Below are 24,563 nucleotides of genomic sequence, written 5' to 3'. Positions count from 1 at the left end.
TATTGCAGAGATTCTCTTCACTTTTCCAGTGGGCTTCAATTTTCATCAAAGAGCCTGAGAGAGGTCCTCTTTCTGTTGTTCACTTCTGCTCTATCTTCTGGCGCTCAGGACAATCACCTTTATTACCCCCTGTGCCTCTGTAGTGTGGAACCAGGTAGAGGCCCAGCCAGGAGGCCAGAGGTGGGGGCTGCAGGTGCCTGAGCAGCTAAGCCTGTCAATGGGGGGCGGTCCAAGGGCGGGATGGAGTAGGGCTCCAAGGAGCCAGCTGAGGTCCTCACTGCTACTGGCTATTCTCTGGTGGGTGGGGTGTGGGTTGGGTCAAGCGGGGCTCCATGTAGCCAAAGTCCTCTCCACCTGCCTGGCTAAGCTTGTTGCTGGGGGGTAGGTGAGGGTGGGATGGAGTGGGACTCCACACAGCTGGTTGAGGTCCTCACCATCTGCCAGCTCACATCACAAATCTTGATCAATAAATAATCATTTCCTTCCAAATATCTTTCTGATGTATTATATTAGTGATGGTGAATTAGGCTCTCTATATACTAATAACAAAGTTATTTCTGGGAAACTCATTAAGAGTCTAGTTGTTGAGACAGGTAATTTTCTTGAGTTCTTGTATCAGGAGCAATGTTGCTACCAAACCTCTTGCATATTGGAAATTAAAAAGCAGTATATTAGGAATCATCAGTCTAAAGCCTTCAGACCAGGGAAAACTGGATTATTTTTGAGGGCCAAAGAGCATCAGTAGTCTGCCACTACCAATGTTAAAGTGTTTGGAATTCAAATAGGCAGATAAAATCAATTTGAGTCAGGCCAACCAAAAAGTATCAAATTGTTCCTGTGTTTGGCTTTATGTTAGGCACTAAGGATTTAAAATCAATAACAAAATAAACTCTTCTATTTAGAATACATCACCATCAGAAGTAGTAAACTGACTGATTATAAATAGAAAGGAAAAGTTGTTCATATTCTCACTTCTTTAAAATTGAAAAATGGAGGTTGTTCTGCTCATCGCTAGGAATAACAAGCTATGCAAAATAATTATAATTAATTATAGAAATAAACCAGTTGCAACATCTAGTCATCCCTATCTCTTACCAAAAAGTCTTTACAAATTCAGTCTCTGCTTTGTCATTATCCGATTGTGTGTTAATATTCAATTACTTTCTGTTTTGCCTACCTTAAGTAAGATAAGAAAATTTTTGCCTTTGGCTGTCTATTACATAAAATATCCTTCAAAACAACCCCAAGCTCATAAATTTAGGATCCTGTGATCTTGCAAATTGAACACTTGGATTATGTGCAGACATCATTGGCAATGTGGAATAAGCCAGTAAGAGTTGCCACTTCCATGCCAATGAGTGAGGATGTTGGAGTTGACCCCCATCTGAAGTTCAGCAGAACTTGTCTGTAGCAGAACCATATACAATTGGCTGTTGGCTTGCTTTTCTCACTAATACCCCTGTACTATCCTTGAGCAGTAAGTCAAGCAAAGACTCATAAAATTTCAGTGTTAGAAAGTTTTCTCCTATCATGGGGAAAATAGAAATCTCTAGCATTATGATAAAAGAGGCAACTTTGACAGCCAAGGCCTAATGTTGGCTGAAGCTGCATCAACTTTATCCTCTTTCTCTGTAACAAGGTACTCCATGAAAAATGTTCCTATCCTATTTCTTCTTGCCACCTCTTTTATCTCATTATATTTATTGCTCTGGATATGCCACCTGGTGTCAGGAGAAGTATTGGAAGAAAATCAAGGTCCTAGTTAAGTACATTCTATCAAATTAGACAGGGTCACAGCAGGCCTTCAGTTCACTGGAGAACATTAATATGACAATAAGCATGCCAGGAATCTGTGAGAAGCACATCTTGTCAGTTCCCCTCTCAAAATATATCCATAACTTGACCATTTCTCTCCATCTAACTAAAACCACAGTAATCCAAAGCCTGTTATCTTTTATCTAGAGTGATGCCGGGTTCATAGGTCACTCTTTCCACACTTGCTCACCTTCCCTTCACAGCCTGCTTAATAAAATTCTTTTAGGGCCAGGGATTTTAGCTCAGTGGTTCCGCCACCTGCCTCGCAAGCATAAGGTCCTGAGTTTGATTCTCAGTACCAAAAAAAAAAAAGATCTTTTAAAATATGACTCATAATATTTCATTCTCTTGCTCAACATCCCCGTATGGCTTACTGACACTCTCAGAATAAAATTCAGATACTCTCCAAGAGCTATAGAATCCATAAGACTTAGGCCTTGGCTTTTTTTCTGATGTTTCTTTCCTCTTTCTTTCTTATTTTCTTGGCTCTTACCATCATGGTCAGACTGGTGACCATCTGTCATGGACCATCTGCTCTGACTATCCCATGGACACACTCAGGGCTCTCTCTCCTCTTGGTACTTTTGTCTCAAGGGTTTCCATTTTCCAGCAGGGTGTCCCTCTAGTTATTTACTTGGAATCCTCTCTTGCTTATTCAAATCTTCATTATAATATCAACCTAACAGTCATGTTCTCCATATTAGTTAGCTAATATAAAACATTTTTCTTCCTATCTACTTACCTGAATTAATTGTTTTTTTTACTTTGTAGCAATACCTGACATAATATAACATCATCTTATTTATTTCCATAAGACACTAATACTTGAATAATAACCTGGTGCTAGAAGGACTTCTATGATTCATCACTGCATCACCAATATCCAGAATAATGTCACACATATATTAATTCATAATTCAATATTTATTAAAAAGAAAAAAATTAAATAATGAGTCAATTGTTTACATCTGTGTGTCACTTAAGAAAATCATAATGGTCAGGAACTTAGTGATACAGTTCATTTGCCTAAATCAAGGATCTATAAACTATGGTCAAGGGCTGCATTCAGCCTATGTGATTGTGTTCAGCTATTTACCAACTGTCTATGGCTGTTTGTAGACTATAGCAAGATACCTTATGGCCAGTAAATATAAAATATTTACTAACTGACCCTTTAGAGAAAACATTTACCAAAAGTCACATAAATTATAAAATTCTTGCTTAACATTTAATCCTTGCTTAACATTTCTTCCTTCTTTTGCACTATTACTTTTATATATTTAGTCACCTCAAAGGAAAGCTAGAACCAACAGAAACTAATATTAGCTTTAAAAAGGAAAATAAGGATAAACAAGGAAGAATGACAGGTTATTCAATTTCAGAACAGGTCATAGAATTGCAGGTGTTTCTCTTCAGCATTTCTGCCTATCTTCTTTTTTTTGCTTAAATTCTTTTGTTGGTACATTTTAGGTATACAATATATTTACATTTATCATAGGGCACTTGTACCTCTACATGGTGTACCTTGGTTCTTATTTTTTTCCCCATTACCTGTATGCCCTTCGCCCCCTCCACCCTTCCCTATTTATAAAGACTTTGATTCCATTTTTTTCTTTTCTCATAATTTTTCCTTTCCCTTCTTCCCTTTCCCCTTCCCCTCCCACTTCTGCTACCCCTTTGGACCTTTTTTTCCTATTTCAAATTATCAACTATTCATTTTAATCATTTTAATCCTTCTTTACACTTTTTGTTTCTCACACTAGAGAAATTATTCGGTATTTACACATGTGTCCTATTTATTTTACTTAATAGTATGGCCTCAATATGCATCCATTTAGCTATAAATGTCTCTAGTTTCTCATTCTTTATGAGTGATTAGTGCTCCATTTTATTTCTTTAAAAAAAACCACATTTTCTTTATCCAGTTTCCAGTCAATGGGCACTCGGGTTGTTTCCAAGCTTTAGCTGTTATGAACTGTGCCACTATAAACATGGGTGCACATACATCGCTGTGGTATGATTCTTTTAATTCTTTTGGGAAGATTCTGCCTATCATTCAATTGAGCTTCTTTCTGAGGTGATGGTGATTTGTAAAGAATCTCTAGGGATTGTTTGTTTACAAGATTGGAAACAACTTAGACTATGATTTTAAATAAGAAAATTCTATTTAATATTAAATTTTCCTAACAGAAAGTTTCCTACCCAAACCACCTCTTACTCTTTCCACTTACAGTAAACATTTCATGAAGACTTCCCCTTGTAAATGTCTGGCTTTTGCTAGATAGATGAGCAAGATCTTTGCTCCCAAATTAATATTTATGGTAATGTCAGTCACTACCTGGAACTCATTTTCTGATATAAAGATTTTCCATCAGGAAATCGACACCAAATATATATTTCTTTTTCTCATTTTTTTTTATGTGTGTGTGTTTACTCAGAATTTTTAAAGATCGCATTTAGTCTTAGTCCTTCTTGTGTGATATAATCTACTGGAAACACTGTATAACTCTATTTGTTTAGAAAGCTGATTGTTTAACAGTTGTTTTGCAATTGTTAATATTTACTAGTATAGCAGTGCACAAGACTCAACAAAACCATGTGAAAGTTAGTTGGAAAATACTAAAGCTTTCTGAACCCTTTAGTTTGGGAAAAATCAAACATGTCTTCTTCACTCTTCCCCAGAGGCTTCTCAAGAGGTTTGAGTTCCAGATGCTTGCAATGGTGAAAAACACAATAATAAAAAGAAACTGGCATTGGTGAGCCAGTATTGGTGAGTAGTGGCTCCCATTCATAAGTTAGGTTGAGCAATAGCAGATATTGCCAAGAAATTAGAATTTCTAGTGTCATTTGGAAATGGATTCTAGGAATCCAAATTCCATCATGTCAAAGAGAAACAGGATTCCAGAAAAACAGCAGCAAATTTGCAGCAGTTAACCATCAGAGCAAAGCAGATATAATGGTGATAATACATGGCAAGGTCAAAATGGCATCCAGGGAATTTGAGATCTCTTGATGCATGAATTGTCCTTTTGTACACACATAAAGTTTTAAAATTTTGTTATTTGAGCTTCACTGTCTCAAAAGTCCTTTCTTCCAACCATAAAGATATACACATAGCAAACAGATTTTTTAAAAGAATGGGGTGAATAGACCAAATAGATGAAGAAATTAAGGAAGATAACTGTAAAATATTGACTGGATTTAGCAACATGTGAGAGATTTTTGATGTAGTATTTAGGTACCTGTCATATTTGAGTATTAAAGAGTAAAAAGTTAAAAAATTGAGAAAGATGAGAATCAAAATATACATATTTCTTAGTAGAAATTTGGCAAAATGAACAGATGCAAAGTTTCACTGACTTGTATATGAGCAATTTTCCCCTAATCAAAAGTCTTCAAATGAATCTAGTCCATTATCATTTTCATACTCTAAGCTATTATATTTTTCATATATTTACATCTTAAGTAGTGAGAAATAGTTTCCATATACCATCACCTTGCTTAAGAATAGTTATTCCTGGGTGATACATTTTGAAAACCATTCTAGTTGTTTTTCATCTTCATATGTTGCTTGGTTTAGTATCTCTCAACTGAGCAGTTCTTGAGAAGTGGAGGCAGCATTATGAACACAGAAGCAACAACGCAAGAAATCACCAGAGCCTGGAGGGTCCTAGAAAGGAAGAACAGATTCTTCCATAAAGTTTCTAGGAAGAGTGTGGTCTAGCTGACAGTCATACTGTAGCTCAATGATATTGGTTTCACAATTTGGTCTTCCAGAACTGTGAGAGAATAAACTTCTGTCTTAAACTACTGAATCTAATAATGTTGTCAGCCACAGAGAACTAATCCACTTATATTCACACAAAATTTGCACAAAAATGCTTACAGTATATTTATTTATAACAACAAAAAGAACTAGAAGCAACGCAGATGCCATTTTTCTATGAACCCCAAGCTAATAGAAATGGGTAATGGTTAAAGAATCTGTGTAGATCCCTGCTGTGGAATACACTTTTAAATAAAAAGGAACTACTTATCCCCACAATAACTTGGATAAATCTCAAGAAAAGTATACTTAGTAATAAAAGACAATCCCAAAGTTTATGTATTCTGTGATTATATTTATAAAATATTCTAAAAATGACAAAATTCCAGAAATGGGGAAGAGAGTAGTGGTTGCCAAAGTTTGGATACAGCAGGGGAAGGAGATTGTAGGAGAGGTGGTAAGGTCAGAGGACAACATGAAAGATCCTTGTGATGACAGAAATATTCTTTAGTTTCACTTTCCTGACAGAAGAAGGGCTATAACTAAAATTGGGAAAATATGAATAAGACCAATGTATTTTATCAATGTCATTCTGGCTATGATATCATTGTTTGGTTTTGCAAAATGTTAAGGAAAATTAAGGGATTTCTCCATACAATTTCTTCACTGATTCTATAATCATGTAAAATAAAAGGAGAAAAAATTTAACATTTCCACTTGCTGGCTCTCTATATCAAATGTTCAGAATTTATCTGGGTCTTTTGCCTAGGTTAAGGGCAGGAATCATAAAGCCAAAATCAAGGTATCAGACAGATTGTGCTTTTACCTAATAATGAAAAAATCCATTTTATGTCTTTTCAAGTTTTGAGCAGAATATTCACTGCAGTAAGACTTGAATCTCCTTCACAAGTTCCCATTTCCTTCCTAACTGTTGGCAGTAGACTCTTCTTAGCTTCTAGAGGCTGCTCTTAGGTCCCTACCCCATAACCCTCTCCACCTCAGAGCCAGCAATGACACGTTGAATCATTTTTGTATAGGAACCTCTCTGCCTTCTGCCAACTACTATTAAAGAAAACAATCTGGTTTCAAAGGGCCTGAATGCTTAGATTGTATCTATCTATGTTATCTCAAAATTAACTGATTATAAGAAACCTTATATCTTCAAAATTTCTGTTGCTATGTAGCATGACATAATCATAGACCTGGTATATCATCATAATCAGAGTTCTGCGGATAAGGGCAAGAAATCTTGGTTGGGCTAAAGGCCTGACATCTTGCTTACCACAGGTACAAATCTAGCTTACCATTGGTACAAATCCAGCTTCTATCTCCTTATTTTATTTATTGACAACTACAAGCCAGCCTATGTAATGGTATATTTTCCCCTAATATATTTATTGTAAATTCTTGGGGAAATATTGCCTCATATATAACAATTTTAAAAATATATAAAATATCTCATAATTGATATCCAAATGTAAATTTGGGCACTTCAAACAAGAAATGGGAACTAGACAAGGAGTAGCACATCAAACTAGTGTACTTCCTGGTGATACTGTGAGATAGGATTTTGCAGAATACACTGTTTAAATTTGCCCTTGATTTATAAGCTTCTGCTTGGAACTGACTTAGAGAGAAAAGATATTCTTGTTTGTTTTAATGAAAATGATTGTTCAAACACACACATCTAAAAGATATGCTTTCTTTTTTTGCATTTTTAATATTTGTTGAGTGTTTATTAAAAAAGCATCAAAATTTTCAACAGACTGTTTTTTAGTGTGCAAAGTCTGAAAAAGAAAAACAAATAAATTTCTATATGAACTACAATGAAAATACCAATAGCACTTTACAAAAAAATAATTTTTACTTCAATTATCACACCTAAGGCAGTCTTCACACATGACAACAGCATGTTCCACACACATGTATCACTTACACTGACAGAACATGTGTTTTGCTTTCCTGTCTCTTTGTGTGACATACTTGACACCTCACTAATCTTGCTATTTTTTAGGAGGTTCTTATTGTATTACACAATGTGTAGTTAACAAGAACATAAAATATCAATAAAATAAAGTATGAAATTCCTAATATGTATTGTGCATTTAGAATAAACATGAATAATTTCACATCAGCTGTGTACTTGCTTACAAAACCTAAAAGACTCATTTACAAAGAAAATAACAAGTGCAAAATACCATGAGGAAAATTTCTTAGAGGATTGGGACTGGAATTCACAAGCAATCATTTACAGCAGAGGAAAAATAAAATGTTTCTAACCATAGAACTACACAAAAAAATTGTGGAGCACACTGATGGGCTGACAGGTGGATCAGGCAGGTGCAGCATGTCAAAGACCTATTATGACAACAGGAAACCAAAAAGATGTCAACTGTGCCCTACAAGAAAGGATAGGAAAACAAAACATATGTGCTATCAGTGTAAACTATATTGTATATGGAACATGCAATTTTCATGTATGAAAACTGATGTGAGAATTGAAGCAAAGATAATTTTTGTTGTAGAATTTTATTGGTATTTTCATTGTAGTTCACATAGGTTTTTATTAAGAGATGGTTCTAAATTTATTTTTCCATGAAATGCTCTTTAAGGTACTTAAGTTATTTTATGAACAAAAAGTTAAAATTTATATATTAATAGACTGTCTTCAAAGATCTCAAAGATCAGAGAATAATTACATTTTCTAAAGAAGTTTGGTTTCAAATTTGATTTATTTTTACTTTTAAGTTTTATTTCAATTAACAAATAATAATTGCATATGTTTATGGGATATAATGTGATATTTTAATGCATGTATACCTTTTGGAATGATCAAATCAGGTTGATGAACATCCGAGTATTTCAAACATCCATGATTTCTTTGTAGTGAGAACACTTAAATCCTCTTTTAGCTATTTTGAAATATGTGACACATTATTATTAACTGTAGTCACTGTGCTAAGCAATAGAACACCAGAATAAATTGCTCCTACCCAACTGTTTGTACCCATTGACCAAACTCTCTGCCTCCTTATCCACCCCACCTCACACTTATCCTCTATAATCAGCATTCCATTGTCTAATTCTATGGCTTTGATATTTTAGATTCCCTATGTAAATGAGATCATACAGAGTATTATATCTATATTCTGGTTTATTTCATATATCATCATCTAGTTCATCCGTAATATTGCAAATAACAAAATATCCTTGTGCTTTCTAAAGCTGAGTAGTATGCCTGTGTGTGTGTGTGTGTGTGTGTGTGTGTGAATGTTTGTGTTTATTGCATTTTATTTAGCCAAATATCATTCATGGACAAATAGTCATTTCTATACCTTGGCTATTGTGAATAGCCTTTCAAAAATATGCAAGTGCCGACAACATGAAATCTGCCCACTTGACAAATTGCAGTGCAAACCATGCAGTGCAGTACCATTAACTATAAGAACAATGTTGTACTGGAGAACTTTAGAACTTCTTCATCTATATAATACAGACTGCCTACTGATGAGCAAATCCTCTGTTCTGCTGTCCCCCTACTCCATAACTCTATTCTCTGCACTTGACTATTTTTGATAAGAAGTGGTTAAGTGCATACCAAAAAGGAAAATGGAAGAGATATTTTGTAGCTAATCGAGCTCTAATGGCCCTATGTATCAAACACAAAAGTTTTATAGTTCTCAACCAATCTTTTTGTGATACAATAAATAGCACAGCCAGCAGAGGAGAGAATTCCTTTGAGCATATAATTGATATGAACATTATTTTTCATTATTAAGATAGAAACTTCTCAAAACCATTGAACAAAAAGTAAATCAAATTTTTTAAAAAATCTGTTCTTGGAAATAGCAGTTCCTCATTCATTTTGAAATGGTTATTATGTACACTTGGGAAAAGGCTCTGAAAATGTTATTTACATTAGCATTCAAACAGAAAATCAAATTTTATTAGGAATGCAGGGAGTATCTTGGAGGCAAATTCACTAGAAGTTCACAGAGCATTATATAAACATAACTAATGAGAGAAGAAATATTTTTGGTAATAAAATAAGAAAAAAGCCTTTGCTACATCAACAGATATTAAAAATCATCTCATGTCTGTAGAACTTGCTGACAGTTGGGTGGACTACTCTAGAAATGGAAACACTAAGAACTCTGTTTCTAGATCTCTGTCATTTGGCAAGGCCATCTTAAAAAGTGATGGAAAATCAGATGAACAAAATAGTACATATTAGTTAAAAAGTGAGTTTTTAATTTAAAAATTATATAAAATAGTACATATTAGCTAACATATTAGTAATGATGACATTATTAAGATAATCCTAAACAGATATGTATTGTAGACTAGGGGTATAGCTCACTGGTAGAATGTTTGCTCAGCATGTACAAGGTCCTAAGCTCAATCCCCAGCACCAAAAACAAAAACCAGAAATGTTTTAAATGCTTTATATTAGTTTTCTTCATTTGATACCTTAGCACCAGTCATTCTATTTTTGATTTATTTTTTATTTTTTATTTTGGTACCAGGGATCAAATTCGGGTCCTTATGCTTACAGGGCAGGTGGCAGAGCCACTGAGCTAAATCCCCAGCCCACCAGTCATTCTAGTTTTTAAAATCTGTGATTTTTATGATCCATCTATTTACTTTCAGTTTACTGAAGACAATTGCCTCAGTGTTCATAGATATACCATACTGGAGGCAATATTTGAATACAGCTGTTCCTACTTTCATTGGTCATGGCTCTACTACTGATGAGTTATTCTTTCTTTCTCCTTGCTTTCCTTCTTTTCTCAATCCCCTTTGTCTCTCCTCTGCCATCCTCCTGCCATTCTCCATACCTCTTCTGTACACCTTCTCCACCTCACACACAAAAATGCACTTGCTATGTATATCATTCTGTCTGATGACTACTATAGGATGGAATTTTAAAATCACAAAATCTACTGATTTGTTTTAATTCAAAACATTTCCCCATACCAGAACAAGTCATGGAGGAAATACTTTTGGACTCCACCTGTGGAGTTGAGAAAATATATGAATGGAGGACATTATTCAAATGAGGACTTGAAAGATGCTATTTAGTTTTCCTGTGCTAAGGTAATTCCTAATTCAAGTTCAAAAGAAGAAGGTCCATAAATAGAGAAGGAAGAAAATGATATCACTAATTACTCCCCATCCCCAACAAGGTGGAACCTGACCTCCAAATATCAAGACATTGAAATTTATGTAAATTCAATAATGAGAATCTTCTTGATAAAACTGCTTTAATATACCTGAATGGTTTGTAAAACACCTATAAGAGATTGTTTTCTATCTATCTATCTATCTGTCTATCTATCTATCTATCTATCTAATCTCCAAGAGAAATATTTAATAAATTAATTATTAGATTGTCCAAATCCTTAAATACTTAGGCTATAATTTTTCCTCATTTTTCCAGACTTATTTAAAATATGACAATTGTATATCAGTTGAGTGTATATCATACATAAGCCATGAATCAAAGTTTAATAAAATTTTCACAAGGTGAACCCACTTTGTAAACAATAAAAACATTAATATTACATCAAAATTTTCCATATGCCCTGCCTCATAATTACCTCTTTTCTCAGAAGGTAACTACTATAATTTTAGCAGTAAATATGTTTTATTTTAATTTTTATGTAAATTAATATTTTTTAAATCACATAACAGTATATACTATCTTATATACAGCTTTTTTGTTCATAATATGCTTGTGAGATTTATCCATATATTACCACATAGCAACTGCTTTTATTCCATTACTATTATAATATTCAATTTTTAACTAAAATATAGTTTATCAATTTTACTAAGATTATCTTTCAGATTTTTTTCAATTTTGTGGTCATTACAAATAAAGATGTTATGAATATTATAGACATGTTCTTGTCCATTCAATTGAATGTACATAGATAATTGGAATTTTGTGATAATAGGGAGTTTGCATACTGCTTTAGCAGATATTACCAATTATTTCCAATTTATACTTGCACCAGAAGTATTTGAAGATGGTAATTGTTCTACATTCTTGCATGTTAGTCAGGGTTTTTTCTTATTGTCCATGCTAGTGCTTTTAACTTGAATTTATCACTATGTAAAAATGATTGTCTCTAATTTTACCAACCCTAAAATATTCCTTCCCACAAAACTTGCATGATTTCTCTTTTATGAGAAATGCAAAGTATCAATAAAGAGCAGGATAAAAGATAGTTAATAGGATCTGGGCATGCCTGTAATCCCAGAACTCCAGAGGCTGAGATAGGAGGATTACCATGTGTTAGAGGTGAGCCTGTGCTACCTAGTGAGTTCAAGTCCAGCCTGGTGAGATCCTATCACTACCAACAACCTCCCAAGGAAGAAAGAAAAGGACAGATAGTAAGAAATAGGGAGATATATTTTTTTGCAAAAGGGAAGGGGACCAAGAGGTGGGGGTAGGAGGAAGGGGAGGAGAAGGGGATGAAAAAATAATTAAGATGTGTTATGTTCATATACCAACTCCCTATGATATATGTAATCATTATATACTGCAAACATATACAAACAAAAACTATAAAAATTAAAAATTATAAATAAAACATTCCTTTCCTGCTCCTATCTTACATATTTGAGGTTATGGAATGTTAAAGTTAAATAAATTAAAATTTTACTATGACCTTAAACCTGAAAGTCCTATAAAGAGCCATTAAAGGAGTACAAGCTAAAACTGTGGCTCATCATTTAAGTCAATTGAAATATGATTGAATGTAAAGGAGCATAATATTGGGGACATGTAGGTATGCTGTCAGTAAGTATCACAAGGTAGGTGTTTCTTCTCTATTCATTAAAAATGTCATGCTTTCCCTAGTTTAATACATTTAATTAAATTACCCTCAGTTTCATGCAAGTTGTTTCATTCATGCAAATGACAGAATTTCATCCTTCTATATGGCTAAATAGTATTTCATTGTGTACATATAACGCTTTTTTATCCATTGATTGACAAGTCATTACCATTTCTTGGCCATTGTAAATAGTGTTGTAAAAAACACAGGAGTGCAGATGTCTCTTTCCCATACATATTGATTTAATCTCCTATGAAGTTATACATACATATAGAAAAGGGGGGACTTGGGTACAGTATATGTATATTCTTTTGGATATATAGGTGAATTGTTGGATCATATTGCAGTTTCATTGTTAATTTTTAATGAGACTCCATACTGATTTAAACAATGGTTGCACTGATTTAAACTCCCACAATAGCATATAAGAGTTCTGTTTTCTTCACATCTTCACTTACACTTGTTATCTTCTTTTCATTAATAGCCATTCTAACAGGATTGGAATGATAGCTCATTGTGATTTTGATTTGCAGTTCTCTAAGAATTACTGAAAGGTTGAGCATTTTTTCATATATCTGCTGACTATTTTTGTCTTTTTTTTGAGAAATATCAAAATGCTTATTTTAATTGGATTATTGTTCTTTGGTTACTGAGATTTTAGTGTTCCTTATGTATTGTAGATATTGTGCTCACTTCAGTAGCACATAAACATATTATAGATATTAAGCCCTTGTCAGGTCTATAATTTAGAAATATTTTCTCCCATCCTGCAGCTTGTCTCTTCAATGTTGTTTCATTCTCTGAAGATTTTAGATTTGTAAAATCCAATTTATTTTTGCTTTTGTTTTGTGTGCTTTTGGGTAATATCCAAAAAATTCCTTGTCCATTACAGTGTCTTGAATCATTTTTACTTTGTTTTATTATAATAGTTTCATAGTTGCAGGTCTAACCTTTCAGTCTTTAATTCATTTGAATTGATTTTTATATGGTACAATGTATGTGTCTACTTTCATGATTCTACATGTAGATATCAAGTGTTCTCAATACCAACTTTTTACATAAGTTCATTTTTCACATCATTTATAAAACCTTCCTGGAAACATACATTACAACTTACATTCCATTACAATTTACATTATAATCTAAGGCATTCCTTTTATCTTGATCTCATTTCCAATAGTCTAGAACAAAAATAATATGTGTTTCATCTACAAGATATTCACAAATAAGCAGTCCTTTGGAAACATATCTACCAACAGTTGCTTATTATTAGCAAAATATTTTTGAGTATCACCTATGTTGTAACATTTATTTAGGTTTATTTTTGGTAAGTCCTATTGCATTATATGGTAAATAAACCATATTTTATTAACCCATTCATCATTTGTGGACATTTGGATGATTCCTAGCTTATGGCTCTTCATGTGAGCATTAACGTATATATTTTTGTGTGGAAATAGCTTTTCTTGAATATTTTTCTTGAGCAGATGCCTAGAAGTGAAATTGCTGGATTGAATGATAATTATAGGTTTAACATTTTACAAAATAAGACAGGATGAGTAGTGCAGTGTAAAAGATTTTTAGGGCACTAAAATTATTCTTAAATATGTAGTTATGATAAATGTGTGCATTAAAAATCTGTAAAAAAACTACAGAATCTACATCGAGTGAACCTGAGTGTAAATTTTTGAGTGATAATATGTCAATGAGGAGTGACTACAATTCACACAGTTCTATTTCAGATGAAATCCATTTCTCTATGGTACTCAGAAGTTGTGTCAGGTTCAAATGGCTTTACCTAAAGTTTATTAACATCTTGTGCCACAATGAAAATGAGTAAAATAACCCTAACGATCTCAAATTCCAATAATTTTCTTCTCTGTTATGAAATGGAAAAATTTTTGTTTAAATTCTTTTATTGGTACATTTTAGGTGTACAATACGTTTACATTTATCACTGGGTGCTTGTGCCTGTACATGATGTATCTTGGTTCTTTTTTTTTTTTTTTTTTTTTTTTGGTACCGAGTATCGAATTTGGGACCTTGCGCTTGCACAGCAGGCGCCGGAAAAACTGAGCTAATTCCCCGGCCCCTCTTCTTATTTTTCCCCATGTCCTGTAGTACATTCACCCCCTCCATCCTTCCCTATTTACAAAGACTTTGTTTCCATTTTTTCCTTTTCTCATAATTTTTCCTTTCCCCTTCCCCTCCCACTTCCCCTACAACTTTGGACCTTTTCTTCCTATTTCAAATTATCAATTATTCCTTATATTCATTTTAATCTTTATTAACACTTTCAGTTTCTCACACTAGAGAAACTATTCAGTATTTACACATGTGTGTCCTATTTATTTCACTTAAGAGTATGTCCACAATATGCATCCATTTAGCTATAAATGTCTCTAGTTTCTCGTTCTTTATGGCTGAGGGTACTCCATTTTTTTTAATATATATATTTCTTGGCACATTTTAGGTATAAAATCCATTTACATTTATCATTGGGTGTTTGTACCATAACATGATGTATCTTAGTTTTTATTTTTCCTCCCATTACCTGTGCACCCTTCACCCTCTCCAAACTTCCCTACTTACAGTTTGATTCCATTTATTTTTCTCATAATTTTTTCTTTCTCTTCTTCCCTTTCCCCTTTCCCTTCCACCATCCCCAAAACCTTGGACCTTTTCTTATTTTAAATTATCAATTATTCATTTTAATCATTTTCATCCTTATTTACACTTTCAATTTCTCACACTAGAGAAACTGTTCAGTATTTACACATGTGTCCTATTTATTTCACTTAAAAGTATGGCCTCACTATGCATCCATTTGGCTATAAATGTATCTAGTTTCTCATTCCTTATGGCTCAGTAGTACTCCATTTTATAAAAAAAAAAAAACCCAAATCTTCTTTATCCAGTTTCCAGTCGATGGGCACTTAGGCTGTTTCCAAGCTTTAGCTATTACAAACTGTGCCACTATAAACATAGGTGCACATATATCACTGTGGTATGATTCTTTTAATTCTTTGGGGAAGATACCCAGTGGTGGAATAGCTGGGTCAAATGGGACTTCCAGTCCTAGTTCTTTGAGGTATCTCCATACTGATTTCCACAGTGGTTGCACCAATCTGCACTCCCACCTACAATGGAGAATGGTTCCTTTCTCTCTACAACCCCACCAGCCTTTGTTATTGGTTGATTTCTTGATAGCAGCCATTCTTTGTGGGGTGAGGTGAAATCTCAGTGTTGTTTTCATCTGCATCTCTTGAATGACCAGGGATGTTGAACATTTTTTCATATATTTATTTGCTGTTTTTCCTTCTATGTCTGAGAAATGTCTGTTCATTCCAGATGCCCATTTTTGAATTTGGTCTTTGAATTTGGGAGGTCTGAGTTTTTTCAGTTCTTTATATATTCTTGATAGTAGATCTTTGTCTGAGGTACAGCTGCTAAATATTTCTTCCCACATTGTAGGTTGTCTCTTAGCTCTGTTGGTAGTTTCTCTTGCAGTGAAGAAGCTTTTTAATACTATGAGATCCCAATTGTTGATTCTTTGGGCTAGCTCCTGTGCTACTGAAGATTTGTTCAAAAAGGCTTTTCCTATGCCAATGTCATTAAGCATTCTACCTAACTTATCTTGCAGCATGTTTAGTGTCTCCGACTTAATATTTAGATATTTAATCCACTTCGATCTTAGTTTAGTGCATGGTGAGAGGTATGGGTCTAGTTTTAATCTCTGACAGGTTGAAATGCAGTTTTTTCCAACACCATTTATTAAATAGGCTATCTTTCCTCCAATGAGGGTGGTTGGCTCCATTGTCAAAGATGAGGTGACTGAGTATGTCTGGAGTTGTTTCTGTATCTTCTAATCTATTCCACTGATCTTCAGGTCTGTTTCTTTGCCAATACCATGCCGTTTTCATCACAGTAGCTTTGTAGTATAGCTTCAAGTTGGGGATTGTAATACCCCTAGCCATGTCTTTGTTGCACAGAATTGCTTTTGCTATTCTAGGTTTCTTCTGCTTCCAAATGAATTTTTGGATTGTTTTCTCTAGTTCTGTGAAGTATATTGTTGGAATTTCAATTGGCATTGCATTGAATCTATATAGTAGTTTTGGAAGTATGGCCATTTTCACTATATTGATTCCTCCTACCCAGGAACAAGAGATATCTTTCCATTTTCTTATTCCCCTTCTATCTCCTTCTTCAGAGTGCTGTAGTTTTCAGTATAGAGGTCTTTTGCTTCCTTTGTTAGATTGATTCCTAGATATTTCATTTTTTTAGATGCTATTGTAAAAGGAATTATTTCCCGAATTTCTCTCTCAATAAGTCTCCCATTTACGTATAAGAAAGCTATTGTTTTTTTGAGTGTTGACCTTGTATCCAGCTACTCTTCTGAATCTGTCAATTAGGTCTAGAAGACTTTTGACTGAGTTTTTTGGGTCTTCTATGTAAAGTATCTTATCATCAACAAATAATGACAGTTGCACTTCTTCCTTTCCTATCTTTATTCCTTTTATTTCTTTCTCTTGTCTAATTGATATGGCTAATGTTTCCAGAATAATCAAAAAATCAACAATGAAATTCTCAAACTGAACCAAGCTATTGAACAAATGGACTTAATAGATGTTTATAGAGTGATCCACCCCACAAAATCAGAATACACATTCTTTTCAGCTGCACACGGGTCATTCTCCAAAATAGATCACATGCTAGCTCATAGAACATATCTAAGTAAATGTAAAAGAATCGAAGTTAGGGCCGGAGATTTAGCCCAGTGGTTCCATCGCCTGCCTCGCAAGCGCAAGGACCCAAGTTCGATCCCCAGTACCAAAAAAAAAAAAAAACAATCGAAGTTATCCCCTGTATATTATCAGACCATAGTGCAATACAATTGGAGATCAATAATATAAGAAACTGCAAAACACCCACAAACACATGGAAATTGAACAAAATCCTTCTGAACAACCAATTGGTGACAGAGGAAATTAAAGAAGAAATTAGACAGTTTCTACAAGTAAATGATAATGCCAGTACAACCTACCAGAAACTGTGGGACACAATGAAAGCAGTTCTATGTGGGAAATTCATAGCAGTGAATGCCCATATTAAGACAACAGAGAGAAATCAGTTAAATAACTTAATGCAGAACCTCAAGCTCCTAGAAAAAGAAGAGTACTCCATTTTATTAAAAAAAAACCCTTCTTTATCCAGTTTCCATCGATGGGGACTTGGGCTGTTTCCAAGCTTTAGCTATTGCAAACTGTGCTACTATAAACATGCGTGCACATTCATCACTGTGGTATGATTCTTTTAATTCTTTTGGGAGATACCCAGCAGGGGAATAGTTGGGTTAAATGGGACCTCTACTCCTAGTTCTTTGTGGTATCTCCATACTGATTTCCACAGTGGTTGCACCAGTCTGCACTCCCAGTAACAATGGAGAAGGCTTCATTTCTCCCCACACCCCCACCAGCAATTGTTATTGGTTGATTTCTTGATAGCAGCCATTCTTTCAGGGGGGACAAGGAATCTCAGCATGGTTTTCATCTGCATCTCTGGAATAAACAGTGATGTTGAACAAGTTTTTCATGTTTATTTGCTGCTTTTACTTCTTTTTCTGAGAAATGCCTGTTCATTTCAGATGCTCATTTTTGAATTGGGTCTTTGAATTTGGGGGATCTGATTTTTTTTCAGTTCTTTATATATTCTAGATAGTAATCTTTTGTCTGAGGGACAGCTGCTAAAAAAATTTTCCCACATTGTAGGCTGTCTCTTAGCTCTGTTGGTGGTTACTCTCACAGTGCAGAAGCTTTTTAATAAGAAGGGAATCCCACTTGTTGATTCTTTGTGTTAGTACCCATGCTACTGAGGTTTTGTTCATAAAGTCTTTTCCTATGCCAATGTCTTCAAGAGTTCTACCTAACTTATCTTCCAGCAAGTTTAGTGTTTCTGTTTTAATATTTAGATCTTTAATCAGCTTCAATTTTATTTCAGTGCATAGTGATAGATATGGGTCTAGTTTTAATCTTTGGCAGGTTGAAATCCAATTTTTCCTGCACCATTTATTAAAGAGCCTATCTTTCCTCCAATGAGGGTGGTTGGCTCCTTTGTCAAAGATGATGTGACTGAGTATGTCTGGAGTTGTTTCTGCATCTTCTAATCTATTCCACTGATCCTTGTGTCTCTTTCTTTGCCATTACCATGCTGTTTTTTATTACAGTAGCTTTGTAGTATAGTTTCAAGTTGGGGGTTGTGATACCCCCTGCCATGTCTCTGTTGCCTAGAATTACTTTTGCTATTCTGGGCCTCTTCTGGTTACTAATGAATTTTTGGATTTTTTTCTCTAATGAACTGGAAACTTTAATGAGCCTTAATATGCGACAAACTCTTTAACCCAATGAATCATTGCTGTAGTTTTCATAATAGAATAATACATTAAAAGATACATCATTATATGAGGCAACATGTACCAAGTGAATGTGGCAGTAAACATTGCATTATTTCATTCCTATGATATCTCCACATTCTTTTGGTTATAGCCATCATTTACTTAAATGAGCCATTTTAAATATTCTATCCATGAATGAAATTTGCTAAAAAATATTAGCCTTTATAATACAGCTTCTGTCAGGAAAAATTCTGTTTTCTTCATTTTTCACATGATGTCATAGAAAAATAGAATCTGGCCCATTTGATAGAATATGAAAATGTCATTTAATAGTTAACCTTAATATGGTATTTAACCAAGTAGATAATGAAACTCACTACTTAATAAAAGCATTTGTTAGAAACACTGTAAAATCCTACAATTTTTCTTAATTTACTTATGCTAAAATTTCAATTAAGTAAAAACTATAAAATAGTGTGAGTATGTCTGGAGTTGTTTGTACATCTTCCAATCTATTCCACTGATCCTCAGGTCAGTTTCTTTGCCAGTGCCATGCTGTTTTTATCACAATGGGTTTATAGTATAGTTTTAAGTTTGGGGTTGTCTCTGCCATGTCCCTGTTGCCTAGAGTTGCTTTTGCTATTATAGGTCTCTTCTTGTTCCAAATGAATTTTTGAATTGTTTTCTCAAGGTCTGTGAAGTATGCTGCTAGGATTTCAAATGGGATTGAATTGAATCTATGTAGCAGTTTTGGAAGTATGCTCATTTCACCTATGTTGATTCTTCCTACCCAGGAGCAAGAGATGTCTTTCCATTTTCTGATATCATCTTCAGTCTCTCTTTTCAGAGTGTTATAGTTTTCTGAGAAGAGTTCTTTGATTTCTTTTTTTAGGATGATTCCTAGGTATTTCAGTTTCTTGTATGCTACTGTGAAAGGAATTGTTTGCCCTATTTCTCTCTCAGTGAGTCTGTTGATTGTGTAGAGGAAAATTATTGATTTTTGTGTGTTGACCTTGTATCCAGCTACTCTACTGAATTTGGTTATTAAGTCTAGAAGACCTTTGGTGGTATTCATGGAGTCTTCTATATAGAGTATGATGCCATCTGCAAATAATGACAATTTGACATCTTATTTCTTCTCTTTATTCTTTTGATTACTTTCTCTTGTCTAATTGCTGTGGCTAATATTTCCAGAACTATACTGAACAGGAGTGGTGATAGTAGACATCTTTGTCTTGTTCCTGATTTTAGTGTGAAGGATTTCAGTTTTTGACCATTTAGTATGATGTTGGTTGCTTGATTTTATAGATAGCTTTTATCAGATTGAGGTAGAGACCATTTATTCCAAGTTTTTGTGGGGTTTTATCATGAATGTGTGTTGAATTTTGTTGAATTGTTTTTCTGCATCTATTGAGATGATCATATGGTGTTTGTACCTCATGCTGTTAAGATAGTGTATTGCATTCATTGATTTACATGTGTTGAACCATCCTTGCATCCCTGGGATAAATCTGTCTTGGTCAGGATGTATGATCTTATTGATGAACCTTTGTATTCTTTTTGCCAGTACCTTATTGAGGATTTTTGCAACTATGTTCATGAGGTAGATTGGCCTGTAGTTCTCTTTTTTGGTTGGGTCTTTCCCTGGTTTTGGAATCAAAGTAATACTTGCTTCCAGGAATGAATTTGGAAGTATTGCTTCCCTTTCAATTTAATTGAAAACTTTAAAGGGTAGTGGAAATAGTTTTTCTCTAAATATCTTGTAGAATTCAGCAGTGAATCCATAAGGACCTGGGCTTTTCTTTGTTGGTAAATTTTTTATTTTTAATTTCACTCATTGTAATGGGGTTTTTTAGAATTTTTATATCTTCTTTGTTCAACTTTGGTAATTCATATGTATGTAGAAATCTGTCCATTTCTTCTGTGTTTTCTATTTTATCACAGTATAGGTTCTCAAAGTAGGCATTGATGATCCACTGGATTTTGCTAGATCTGTTGTGACTTCACCTTTTTCATTCCAAATTGCATGGAGCTGAACCTTTTCTTTCCTTTTTTTGATAAAGTTGGCTAAGGGTTTATCATTTTTATTTATTCTTTCAAAAAGCCAACTCTTCAATTCATTGATTTTTTTTTATCAGTCTTTTAGTCTCCATTGCATTGATTTCTACTCTGATCTTTGTAATTTCCTCCCTTATACAACCTTTGGGTTTGTCTTGCTCTTCTTTTTCTAGGAGCTTAAGATTCAGCATTAAGCTGTTTATTTGAGCTCACTCTGTTTTCCTAGTGTGGGCATTCACTGCTATGAATTTCCCTCATAGAATTGCTTTTATTGTGTCCCATAGATTCCTATATGTTGTACTGGCATTATCATTTAATTGCAAAAAATGTCTAATTTCTTCTTTAATTTCCTCTGTGACCCATTAGTTGTTCAGGAGAGTGTTATTCAATTTCCATGTGTTTGTGAAACTCTTGTGGTTTCTTATTCTCTTGATATCCAGTTTAATTGCACTATGGTCTGATAATATACATGGGATAATTTCAATTCCTTTGCATTTACTTACACATATTCTATAAACTAGTATGTTGTCTCTTTTGGAGAATGACCCATGTGCAGCTGAAAAGAATATATATTCTGATTTTGTGGTGTGAAACACTCTGTAGACAGCTATTAAGTCCATTTGTTCAAAAGCTTGGTTCAGTTTGAGTGTTTTGTTGTTGACTTTTTGTCTAAAAGATCTGTCTATTTGTTACAGTGGGGTATTGAGGTCCCCCACTACAATTGTATCAGTGCTTATTTGGTTTTTCATATCCATTAATATTTGTTTTCTATAATTGGGGGCATTCATATTTGGTGCATATATATTTATGACTGTCATCTCTTCCTCTTGGATTGTTCCCTTTACAAGGATGTAGTGACCTTCTTTGCCTCTCTTAGTTTTGGTTTGAAATTTACTTTGTAAATAAGGTAGCTACCCCTGCTTTTCACTGGATTCTTCTCATGTGGAAAACTGTTTTCCATCCTTTTACATTCAGTCAGTGAGTTTCTTTTTGAACTAGATGCATTTCTTGTATACAGCATATTGTTGGAATTTGCTTCTTAATCCCTTCTGACAGTCTGTTTCTTTTGACTGGTGAGTTGAGGCCATTAACATTGATGGTTATAACTGATATGTCTTGATTTATCATTGTCAGGTTATTTTCCTGTTGCTGGCTCTATTTCATTTTTTCCCTCTCTCCTTCTAACTTCTTTTCTTGTCTGATGGATTTTCACTGTTGAGCCTCATGGATTTGTGACCTTCATTGTCTTTTTCTAGGATATTTTTTAGAATTGTTTGGAGTGCTGGTTTGGTATTCATGAAGTTTCTCTGATGTTCTTTGTCATGGAAGTATCATATTTCCCCATTGATTTTGAAAGATAGTTTTGCAGGAAACACCAGACTAGGTTAGAGGTTCTTTCCTTTTAGGGCTTGAAATACCTCACCCCAGGCTCTCCTTGATTCAAGGGTTTGTGTTGAAAAGTCTGCTGAGATTCTGATGGGCTTTCCTTTGCAGGTAACTTGTTTATTTTCTGTAAGTTTTTGTGGTATTTTGTTCTTCTGTTGGGTTTCCAGGATCCTGATTATTATATGTCTAGGTGTAGATTTTTTTTATAATGGCTAGTTGGAGTCCTATATGCCTCATTTATCTATATGTCAGATTCTTTTGCTTTGTTTGGGAAGTTTTCTGCAATTAATTCTGTGAGGAGTTTTTTAATGTCATTTGTACTTTCTCCTGCTTTTTTATGGACTCCTATCAGTCTTATATTATTCTTCTTTGTGTCATCTAGGAGCTGTTGGATTGATTTCTCATAGTCCCTTACTAGTTTTAAGAGATCTCTCTTTTCATGGTCAATGATCAACAGCCTGTCTTCTATATCTAATATTCTGTCTTCAGATTAACTCAGTCTTCTGTGTATACTTTCAATAGAATTTTTAATCTCCTGGGCATCTGTTTGAATCTGTTTCATGGATTCCATTTCTTTCCTATGTGGGGTATTCATGATTTCCATTTCTTTTCTATGCTGGGAACTCATGGCTTCCATCATGGTCCTGAACTCATCTATTTTTTTAATGTTTCTGTTCTAGAGTCTCTAATTAAGTCTTTCATTTTGCTCACCATCTCTGCAGTTGTCTGGGAAATTATTTATGTTTGAATTTTTCTACAGCCTCATTCACCTGTTTTGTTACTTCCTGTGGTATCAGTTCAGGGTATCCATGTGGCTGATTATCAGACTTTTCCTCCTCTTTTCCTCCAGAGTTTGCCTTTGGTGAGCTGGAAGTCTGGGATTGAGCCCTGCTGAAATATCTTCTCATTTCCATTTTTGTTGTTGGTACTGTCCTTGGTTTAGTTCCTGGGTTGATACTTTGATATTGGTTATTGTAAGTATCTTTGTTGCTTGTATTTAGAACCCTTATGGAATGATTGCGTCTCAGAGGTGTCTTCCAGATATAGCTGGTCTTTAGGTTTTGCGTCTCTAATGACTGTGGGGCAATCTTGTTAGAGTTCTCTACCAGACAAAATGTCTCCAAGGTCCTACATTCTAAAATGGCTCCCATTCCTAAAATGGTTCCTGCTTATGGAAATGAGCCACTTCATAATAGTGAAACCTACCTCCTCTGGGGAAGCAAAACCCAATTTGTTTCTCCACCCTGCTTTCCACATGATCCTTCCCTTCCAAACACCTGGCATCCCATTGTCCAACTTTCACAATTCTCTCCATGCTGCACTTCCTTATATAAACCTCACCCCCAATTGTTCTCACCCTCTCTTGCCATTGTTCAAGGCAGCCAGGTAGCTCCTTCCCCAATAAAACCCTTCCTTGGGTGCTCGTGTTTTGGCTTGTTTTCTTTCAAATCTCATTTTCATTATACCAGAAAGATAACTGATTAGATCAATCACAACACCTTAGCCGAAGTGATACAATCAGCAATGACAATAATATAAAGTATATCTTAGAAAATAAGCATTTGTGAGAGTTATTAATCTATCACCTTTAACTGTATGTATTAAATCAAAATTGAGGACTAGCCCAAAATGTGTTTATAGTGAATAGACTCTTCAATATAGAAATTTTACCCTTCAGGATGGGGACTTAGAAGGAGCTGGGGAAGGAGAGATAGATAGGAGGAAAAGGAAAGATTAGAAGTGAGGCCAGAGGATATGGGAAGATCATGCAAACTGTAGGGAACTGTGGAAGACAAGAGGAAAAGACAGAATGAAAGAACAAAGACAAGAACAAAACCACCTATCAGCAATAGGGAAGCTAAAAATTGTATTCAATTTTCTTTGAAACTAATAGCAATTGAGAGAAGGAAAAAGTGAAAAGACAAAAAGAAAGAAGAAATCCAAATTAGGGCAGGAATAGGAGCAATATGGGAGAGCAAGAGAGTGAGAGAAAGAGAGAAAGAAAAGAAAAAATGAAAAAGAATAAGGAAAAAATTTGAAAAGTTAAAAAAACAAATAAAAATTAAAAATGAGAGGAAGAAGATAATTTTGAAAATAATAAATAAAAGATAAAAATGAAGGGCCTCCTTCAAAGTATGTCTCTGCTGTCACAATAGACAATGTGGGCAGCAGTGTACAGGTCTAAGTCATTTAGTCTCAGCAAGCCAGCAGCAGCTCCCTGAGATTCAGGCTGATTTCTGGCTACAAGTCCCAAGTTGAGCTCCCTGACCTCATACAGGGTTGAACTCTGCAAGGTTCTACT

The 24,563-nt window shown here is 34.4% G+C and overlaps 1 long non-coding RNA gene across 1 annotated transcript in view; it reads right to left on the bottom strand.

Annotated features, from left to right (window-relative positions):
• Positions 1-3,493: 3,493 nt before the first annotated feature.
• Positions 3,494-24,563, bottom strand: part of LOC147825620 (uncharacterized) — a 34,176-nt gene continuing 13,106 nt past the window's right edge. The window contains exon 3 of the long non-coding RNA XR_015440342.1: positions 3,494-5,485. This is a non-coding gene — a long non-coding RNA (uncharacterized LOC147825620). The remainder of the gene's footprint in view (positions 5,486-24,563) is intronic.

The sequence above is a fragment of the Heterocephalus glaber genome, unplaced genomic scaffold, assembly GCF_053883595.1.
Source record: "Heterocephalus glaber isolate CG9 unplaced genomic scaffold, H.glaber_assembly_v1.0 deba00001497, whole genome shotgun sequence".
Classification (NCBI taxonomy): Eukaryota; Metazoa; Chordata; class Mammalia; order Rodentia; family Bathyergidae; genus Heterocephalus; species Heterocephalus glaber.
The sequence above is the reverse complement of the archived record's forward strand: the minus strand, read 5'-3'. Positions and strand labels throughout refer to the sequence as shown.